Source organism: Lepisosteus platostomus, chromosome 5, assembly GCF_059453375.1.
Source record: "Lepisosteus platostomus isolate fLepPlt1 chromosome 5, fLepPlt1.hap1, whole genome shotgun sequence".
NCBI lineage: Eukaryota > Metazoa > Chordata > Actinopteri > Semionotiformes > Lepisosteidae > Lepisosteus > Lepisosteus platostomus.
The window spans coordinates 30,745,260-30,753,436 of NC_142615.1; the positions used below are offsets into that span (position 1 = coordinate 30,745,260).

The following is an 8,177-nucleotide window of genomic DNA, read 5'->3' on the forward strand; positions in this document are numbered from 1 at the left end:
CAGGTGCTGCAGTTTCCTCCCACAGCCCAAAAACATTGTGATATCATTTGAGGAAGTGAATTTCTTGATCATGAGTTTTCTAATGTCATTTTGTCACACCTGTCAAAGTGTGTATTGTTTGAACTTTCATCTTTCCTGTCATTTGAACCCAGATGCCTTTGTAACTGTCTGTAGCTATAACATTTCTGCAGTTCTAGGTCTAGAGATGCTGTATATTTCAACAAGCCGTCCCTTCTTGCAGGACAAGGACCCATAATTTCTCTTGATTTGTAGGGAAATGTACATAACACTCAGGATGTCTCATGTTGTGTCTGGATTTGTCCACAGTGGCTTTTCTCCTTTGTGTGGTTCAATGTATACATATTGATAACAAACATTTAAGTTTCCCTTTCCCTTGGGGTTGATATTTTCATTGTGAGTTGCCAAGAGCTCCTTCATTTTTAATTGATAGTTTTAATATCATAAATTAGACATTATAAGCACATATAAAATGGTTCTAAAAAGTTTGTTGCAAAAAAACTTCAATAAAATGTATAAAAAAGTGTTCCCATCAAAACTGTTACATTCAGAATTTACATCAATGAATGGCTTCATTTCTTATTTCTGAAACATCAAATTGTAGAAAGAATTTGGAAAAGAAATGGGATGTTCAAGCCTCCCTTTTGTAGAACACAAGGTGCATATACAGACATTGAGGAGAGTGTGGAAACAATGGAGTGAAGTGGACTCAGGTCACAGTGTCAGTGTGGAAACAGTGGAGTGAAGTGGACTCAGGTCACAGTATCAGTGTGGAAACAGTGGAGTGAAGTGGACTCAGGTCACAGACAGTGTCAGTGTGGAAACAGTGGAGTGCAGTGGACTCATGTCTCAGGACTCAGGTCACAGTGTCAATGTGGATCCCATCCCTGAACTACCTCACCCACACTGAGTCCCCTGTCTGTAGTCCCCTTTACCTGAAGTGGGGTCTCCCTCACTGTCCACTGCATCTCTGTATCCAGAGGGCGTCTCATCAGAGAGGAGTCTCCCTGTGAACAGACGAGCAGGTCAGTAATGGCTCTGACACAGATTGGCCTGTCAGATACCTCTTCTCTCCCAGTCAGTATTTATTTCCTGGTGTGAAATTAGGTTGAAACTAATGACAAAGGTTAATCCAGGTTGGTACAGGGTGTACTCCTGCATCTTATTTACAATAACTCACCTGACAGCGTCTGGACTCTGGGGCACACTCTTTTTCCAAAACTCTCCTCCTCTCCATCTTCTCCTTCAATCGTTGCTTCTCCAAAACTCTCCTCCTTTCCTCCTCCTTCTTCATCTGTTTCTTTACCTCCTTTTCACAAACTCTCCTCCTCTCCTTCTCCTCTTTTGCTTGTTTCTTCTCCTGCTTCTCCAACAGTTTCCTCCTCTCCTTCGCTTGTTTCCTCTCCTCCTCTTCCCAAAATCTCCTTCTCTCCTTCTCCTCCTTTGCTCGTTTCTTATTCTCCTCCTTCAGCTGCTTCCTCCTCTCCTCCTCCTGAGCTCACCTCCATTCCTCCTTCTCCTTCTGCCTCCTCTCCTCCTCCTGCTGCAGGCGTTTCTCCAGCCCCCGAGCGTAGGCCTTCCACCTCTTCTGCTCCTTCTTCTCCCATCTCACCTCCTGCTCCGCTTCTCCCTCCTGTTCTCCTCCGCCTCCTCTCCTCCTTGTCCACAATCCTCCTCATCGCATCTGCTGCCTTGGTGCATCTCCTCTCCAGCTTCTCCTCAGTCTTCCTCCTCTGCTCCTCCTCCTTCTCCCTTCTCCTCTCCTGTTTCTCAAACACCTTCCTCCTCTCCTCCTCCTTCTCCCGTCTCCTCTTCTCCTTCTCCAGCACCTTCTTCCTGTCCTCCCCCTCCTTCTCCTATCTCCTCTCCTGTTTCTCAAACACCTTCCTCCTCTTTTCCTCCACCTTCATCCTCTCCTCCTCCAGCTTCCTCCTCTCCTTCTCCTCCTGCACCTCCTGTCTCAGTTCCATCAACCACCCTTCCTGCTTCCGCCTCCTCTCCTCATCCCCCCCTGGGTGTTCAGGGACCGGTGCCTCCTGACCCAGACACTCATGACTTTCTCTGGTGCCGCTGTCCTCTTGCCCCCTTGTGGCTCCTTCCTTCTCTTCAGCTCTGTAGTGTTGTTCTTATAACTCATCGACCCTGGAACAGCACAGCATCCTGGTGAAGGAATGGGAGGAGCTGACCTGCTTAGAGAGAGGAGTTAATACAGACACACTGACTGGACACTCCAGTACATTAACACTGTACTGAGAGAGAGGGGTTAATACAGACACACTGACTGGACACTCCAGTACATTAACACTGCACGGAGAGAGAGAGGGGTTCATACAGACACACTGACTGGACACTACAGTAAAGGTTCACTCCTCACCTCTCCTAGAATCACAGGAGCTACAGGGTCCTCTAGGTGTCTCAGCACCTGTGTTCTGACTTTCAGCAACTCTGGAGCCTTGTCTTTAGTACTCGGACCTTCCTGACTCTCCTGCTTCCTCTGCCTCTTCTTCCTCTTCTTAGTCTTCTTCACCTCAGTCTTCTACTGAGAGGTGATGGGAGGGAGGTGATGGAGGGGTCTGTGGACAGGCAGCTGGCTGGACAGTGGGGCAGTGACCTGGGACGGGTCAGTGTCAGGATTGGAAGAGGTGGACATGTTGTCCTCTTCATCTTTTCAGGGCTGACTTGGAAAGCACGCCTCTTTGCACCTGGACACTGAAGACAGACACAGGTCTTTGCTGCTGGGGTCAGTTCTTGACTTCTTATTCTTAATATACCCTCAGTATATGCATTGTGACTGTAATAAGATCCTGTACAGGTGAGTCTGTACAGTGTGTCCAATAAGAGTCTGTACAGTTGACTCTAAACAAGGACAGAGGTTCTGTTCATCTCACCTGTTTCTGAATCTCAGGAGCTCTGATGTTCCTCAAAGGAGAGGACTCTTTCGGGGGTTGATGGGGCGGCATGGAGCAGTCGGCAGGGAGTTTAATGAGCTCAGGGGGGTCACAGGTGAGTGAAGAAGGAGGGCCCAGGGGCGCCGAGGTCCAGGAAAGGAAGGGGTGGACAGCTGGTTCTCTTTGAAAGCCTCGTCCACCTGGATAATGTGCCTCCTGGGCTGTGGAGGCTGAAGACACACAGAAGACCTTCCTGTTCCTGCTGAGTCCCACAACAGGTCAGACTGTCCTAAGACTACTACAAAGAGAAAAAATAAACCTGCTTTTCACAGATCTCGGTCACAGCGTCTCCCAGGTATTTCTGCAGGATGAGGTCGACATCGACGTCGGCTGCAACCTGGTGGAAGCACTTGTCCACCTCGGAGAAGTCACACCTGACCTTTGTGTTTTCGAATTAGGACTTCAGTGTCTCCTTGTGGTCGTACTGCTTCATGATTCCTGCGCTCTGGAAGGAAAAATCCTGGGAATAAGGGGAGTGAGAAACAGGCAAGATGTCCTGACCAGGTCTGCTGCTGTCAAACCAAACCTCCATTATCAGAGCTCCCGTCGTTTTGCCTGTTGTCTTCACTGTTTTAATTTTGGGATTGGGTCAAATTTCTTATCATCTCCTCCATGAAACTCCACTAACTCAGTACCAACTCCTGTACCACAGAGGGAGAACAAGGACAGTGAATCATCATCATCATACCTCTACAGCGCCAGACAGGAGATGCAACCTAGGGGTGGAACTGTGGTGTCTCTAAAGCCAAAAGAGGGGGGGAGGTGGGTCACCCCACTGTTTATAGAGCCTAAGGAGAATTGGAAAGTCTCCCCACTATTAATAGAGCCCCGCTGTTGCCATCGATGACCTAGAGTCTCACCACCTACTCTATGATGCCCCCTAGTGTTGATCTGTAAGCAGTGTGTCTTTCACCACTTGATATAACAGCAAGCTGGAGTCCCAGCCCAGCTCCTGTCTCTCTCCCCTTGGATCTGGAAGATTTCCTGGGGACCAGGTTGAGTGGGGTGATAGAGGTATCTTAGAAAGTTGAAGGGGACAGGAGAGTCGTCCCAGCCCCTGCGTACTGCAGTGCGAGCTGGACAAGGGGGAGGGGTTTCAGGGACTCACCAATCCCACTAAGCAGCCTCCAATCCAAACTCAGCCAGGACCTCATCGTACAGCTCCAGGTAGTCAAGCTGGATAGAGGACATCGTGTTCTGAGCCCAGGTCCGCACCCGGCTCTCCTCCACCTAGAGCAGCCCCTCCAGCTCAACCCGCAGGTCCTCCCTGAGCCGCCACAGGGCAGCCAGGGCCGGGCTGGAGTGAGTGGGCGTGCCAGCAGGTAGGTGAGGGGGTGCTCTAGAGGGTGCACATGAGGGAGTATTGGTATGTCCAAGGAGGAGGTCAATGGCCTGTCCCTCTGTCCCTCTCCATGCCCTTCGAGCTGTCCCATGGCTGGGTCTTGGTCTCCTGCTTGGTGATTTGTTGGCTGGCCTGAGGGGACAGGGGCACAGAGACCGCATGAAAGCACAGACAGAAAACTGAGAGGGTCTTCTCTAGGAGGACAAGGCCCTGCCTCTGGTCTCCCAGCAATCACAGTACCCTGCTGTGAGCAAACTTTTGACAGATTTCACAGACACATCAGGCTCACAGACTTACAGCTCTCAGCATCCTGAGGCGAGACACACATATACAAATGTCAGGATGTACATATATAGCAAATATATCTCCTTAATATATATATATAATTATAGATTAATAATTTGATTAATAATAATCGTCTCCTTAATGATCTGATGGGACAGTATTTTCAGCAGAAATAAACACGTTTGGGCAAATATAAGTTTGGGCAAGTTTGGTCACCCCCATGTATAACAGACACACACCCACACACTAACACTGTTAATACACTAATAATAATACACTATAACTAACACTAACACAAATGCCACTAACATTACAACAGTAACACTATCACTAAGACTTACACTATCGTCATCACCACTAAAACTGACACAAACTACTACTACACTACTAATACTATTAATAACAGTAATGCTATCACTAAAATTAACATGACGACTAGTGTAAATACTCTAACAGTAACTCTATAATTATCACTAATATTAACATAAATACTAGCATTAAAAAATCAGTAGCGCTATCATCATTAATACTCACATGAACACTGGCATTAATATTAAAACTACAAGTTGTACTCACACTAATATTAACATGAATACACTAGCATTAGTACTAGTTGCTGTCCGTGACGTCACGCAACTCTTTGTGACAAAGTCGAGACCTAGCCGGACACAGTGATGTGGCACGTGTTGCTGTGGTTACCATACTTATGATTTGTAAACAGTTGCCTACACAAATTTATCAACTAGGAATATACTTTTCTAGCTCTAGGATACAATTCCTTATTGATCGATACAGGCTGTATTGACTGTTTTCTAGATTTTTAAACCAGGGTCAAGAAAAGAATCAGTACTCACCAATCGGTGAAGTTAATCGATTATTCAGTTGAATTCATTGGTTATCGATAGATAAGTGATCAATAACTCTCCGTGCGCTCTGCGCGCCTCCAGCGGTCTCGCTCTCTGATCCCGGCGCTCTGGCTGGTGTCTGTGACGTCACAGCGCTCTTTCTGACAGAGCAGGACGCGTCTCCGCTGGAGGAGACTCCAGTCCGGAGCCTGGGGGGCTTTTCTTACAGATATAACATCTCCAAAAAAAAACACACCGGGCTGTGAAGAGAAGCGATTCATAACAGTTGGAGAAGTACAGCGACAGACGGGAATTAAATTCATTAAACAAAAAAAATAGTTTACTTCACAGACTAATGCGTTGTATAGCGTATAGCGTACTCCCGTAGAGCAGAAGAGAAAAAGCACAAGTCACTGTAATAAGCGCTTTTAAGCGTTTTACACGAATCTCCACAGAATAGAAGCCAGGAGGATTAGACTCCTGATCCTGGAGGTAGAAGTGCATCTCCTGGTTTTATTTCCACTCAAGCACTCAGTTACTCAACCTATTTGATGATTTAATTATCTATATAACTCTTATCAGATTCTGTTTAACTGTATATTTATAAGACTCTCCGTGAGAGACGCTGAATCCCAGGGCTGGTGTGGAATCACACACAGACAGGTCTTCTGTGTGATCTGAGTCCCACTGCTCAGAGCTACAGACTGGTCAACTAGTCACTATTGTAGACACGACCATTGGTCTGCTGCTGCTGAGAATCATAATACACTGATCAGAGTATCAATACTGGTGTTCATTACATAAGTAATAATAATTGCATATTGCTCAATTGTGAGTCAGAACATTTCTGACAGATGTTTGGAGGTTGAAATAAGTAAGTAATTTGTATTCTCTCGAATTGACTACTGCAATGCTCTGCTCCCTGGGGTATCTAAATCTACTCTGAACAAGCTGCAGTATGTCCAAAATTCAGCAGCCAGAATCCTGACCAGATCTAGTGCAAGTGTTCACATTACTCCTATCCTGGAGTCCTTGCACTGGCTTCCGGTCAAATTCCGCGTAGACTTTAAAATCCTCATGCTCACCTACAAGGCTTTACATGGCTTGGCACCTCAATACCTGTCTGAACTTTTATCGCCCTACTCCCCACCTCGCAACCTCCGCTCTTCAAATTCTGCCCTCCTTACTGTCCCCCAAGCCCGTCTACATTGTATGGGCGACAGGGCCTTCTCCTGCTATGCCCCCAAGCTCTGGAACTCCTTGCCCAAGGATATTAGAGAGTCACCTTCTCTAAACTCCTTCAAATCCAGACTCAAAACCCTCCTTTTCAGAAAAGCCTTTACTTAACTGGTTCCATTCTTCACCCCTCTGCTCTTCTTAATACCATCTTCCACGGTCTCCTCTATTGTTATTGTTGTATTGCTGTAATTATAATTGTGTCCTGTCTTGTGAAATTTTTCTTATTTATTGTTGTAGTCTTCTTATTTATTGTTATTGTCATCCTGTAAAGCGCTTTGAGAAGCCACCTTTAAAGGCGCTATATAAAATAAAGTTTATTATTATTATTATTATTATAATAAGTACAAAATATTTACAATAATTACATAATCAGACTGCTGTTCAATTATTTGTCAAAACGTTTCTAAAATATGTTTGGAGGCTGACTTACAGTAAAGACAATCAGTCAGGGCAGTAATACTGAAGGGCTGGAGGTCCTGGAAAGGGTTAATAGAAGTTTCTTGCTTCTTACCTGGAACGGAGCCCACAGCTGCCAGATCAGTGACCCCTGAGCCCAGTTCACAGTGAGGAGAACCAGGAGCTCTTCTCTGTCTCTAAGAGGCTGTGAGGAAGGAGAAAAGGGGGAGATGTGACCTGAGTCCAGGCTGTTCTGTCTGATATTATTCAGGTAGCAGCATTGATTGTCTGAATATCTGGTTCTGGATTGTGAGGATAAAGAGTAGGATGGAGATGAGCTTCTGTTTGTTCTGGAAAGAGGAGTTTGGGTAAAGTACTGAGGGACCCAGAGCTCTGTGTGTGAGTCTGAGCTGTGAAGCTGACTGAGAAGAGTTTTTTTTTTATTCTGCTTCTGATAATTTTTTTTCCTTTGCCAAGTGATGTTACATCCCCTTCAGATACTCTGCACAGATTGTCAGAGTGAGAGAAGAGGAGAGAGAGATGGAGAGATAAGAGCACACACAGCAAGAGAGACAGGAAGGGAGAGAGAGAGGAGAAGGAGCAGGAAGACAGTGCAGGTGTTCAACCACACTTTGACCACAGGAGACAGGAGGCATTTCTCAGTGCTCATGGCCACTCAGGTTCAGAGGCTTCTCCTCATACTGACACTGGAGCTCTGAAAGTCAGCTTCCTTTCTGACAGGAACAGCCCCTCCTGTTCAGCCCTGAGAGACACTATGAGAGAGCTGTGTAGGGAGAGGACCTGCCACCCTGTACAGCACTGGAGCTTTGAACACATGACTCCTTTTGTGTCCCCCTATACAGCACTAGATCTCTTAACAGTGGGCTCTCCTGTCTCTGTACAGCCTCATCACACTCACACCCACAGCCTCACAGTACAGCCTGGCTTCTTGTCCTGGAAGAGCGCAAAGTTCAGACTCACTGCAGAGTCTGACCTGAGGCTCCAGTAAAGCTCTGCCTTATATCACTGCTGTTAGGCTGTATTAAGAAGGACTGCTTATTTTTAATTCATTATATTGTTGCTTTTTCAAATTTGAAACTGACT

General features: G+C 46.3%; 1 long non-coding RNA gene across 3 annotated transcripts; it reads right to left on the reverse strand.

Annotated features, from left to right (window-relative positions):
- Positions 1–412: 412 nt before the first annotated feature.
- LOC148665511 (uncharacterized) lies at positions 413–4,633 on the reverse strand. Of its 3 annotated transcripts, XR_015936895.1 has the most exons (6): positions 4,606–4,633; positions 4,075–4,440; positions 2,907–3,607; positions 2,441–2,727; positions 1,199–2,204; positions 413–1,025 (listed from the first exon to the last, which is right to left on the reverse strand). It is a non-coding gene; the product is annotated as an uncharacterized LOC148665511 (long non-coding RNA). The 3 variants fall into 3 exon arrangements; XR_015936894.1 differs by having other exon boundaries at positions 1,199–2,727; positions 2,907–3,411; XR_015936893.1 differs by having other exon boundaries at positions 1,199–2,727.
- Positions 4,634–8,177: the final 3,544 nt, after the last annotated feature.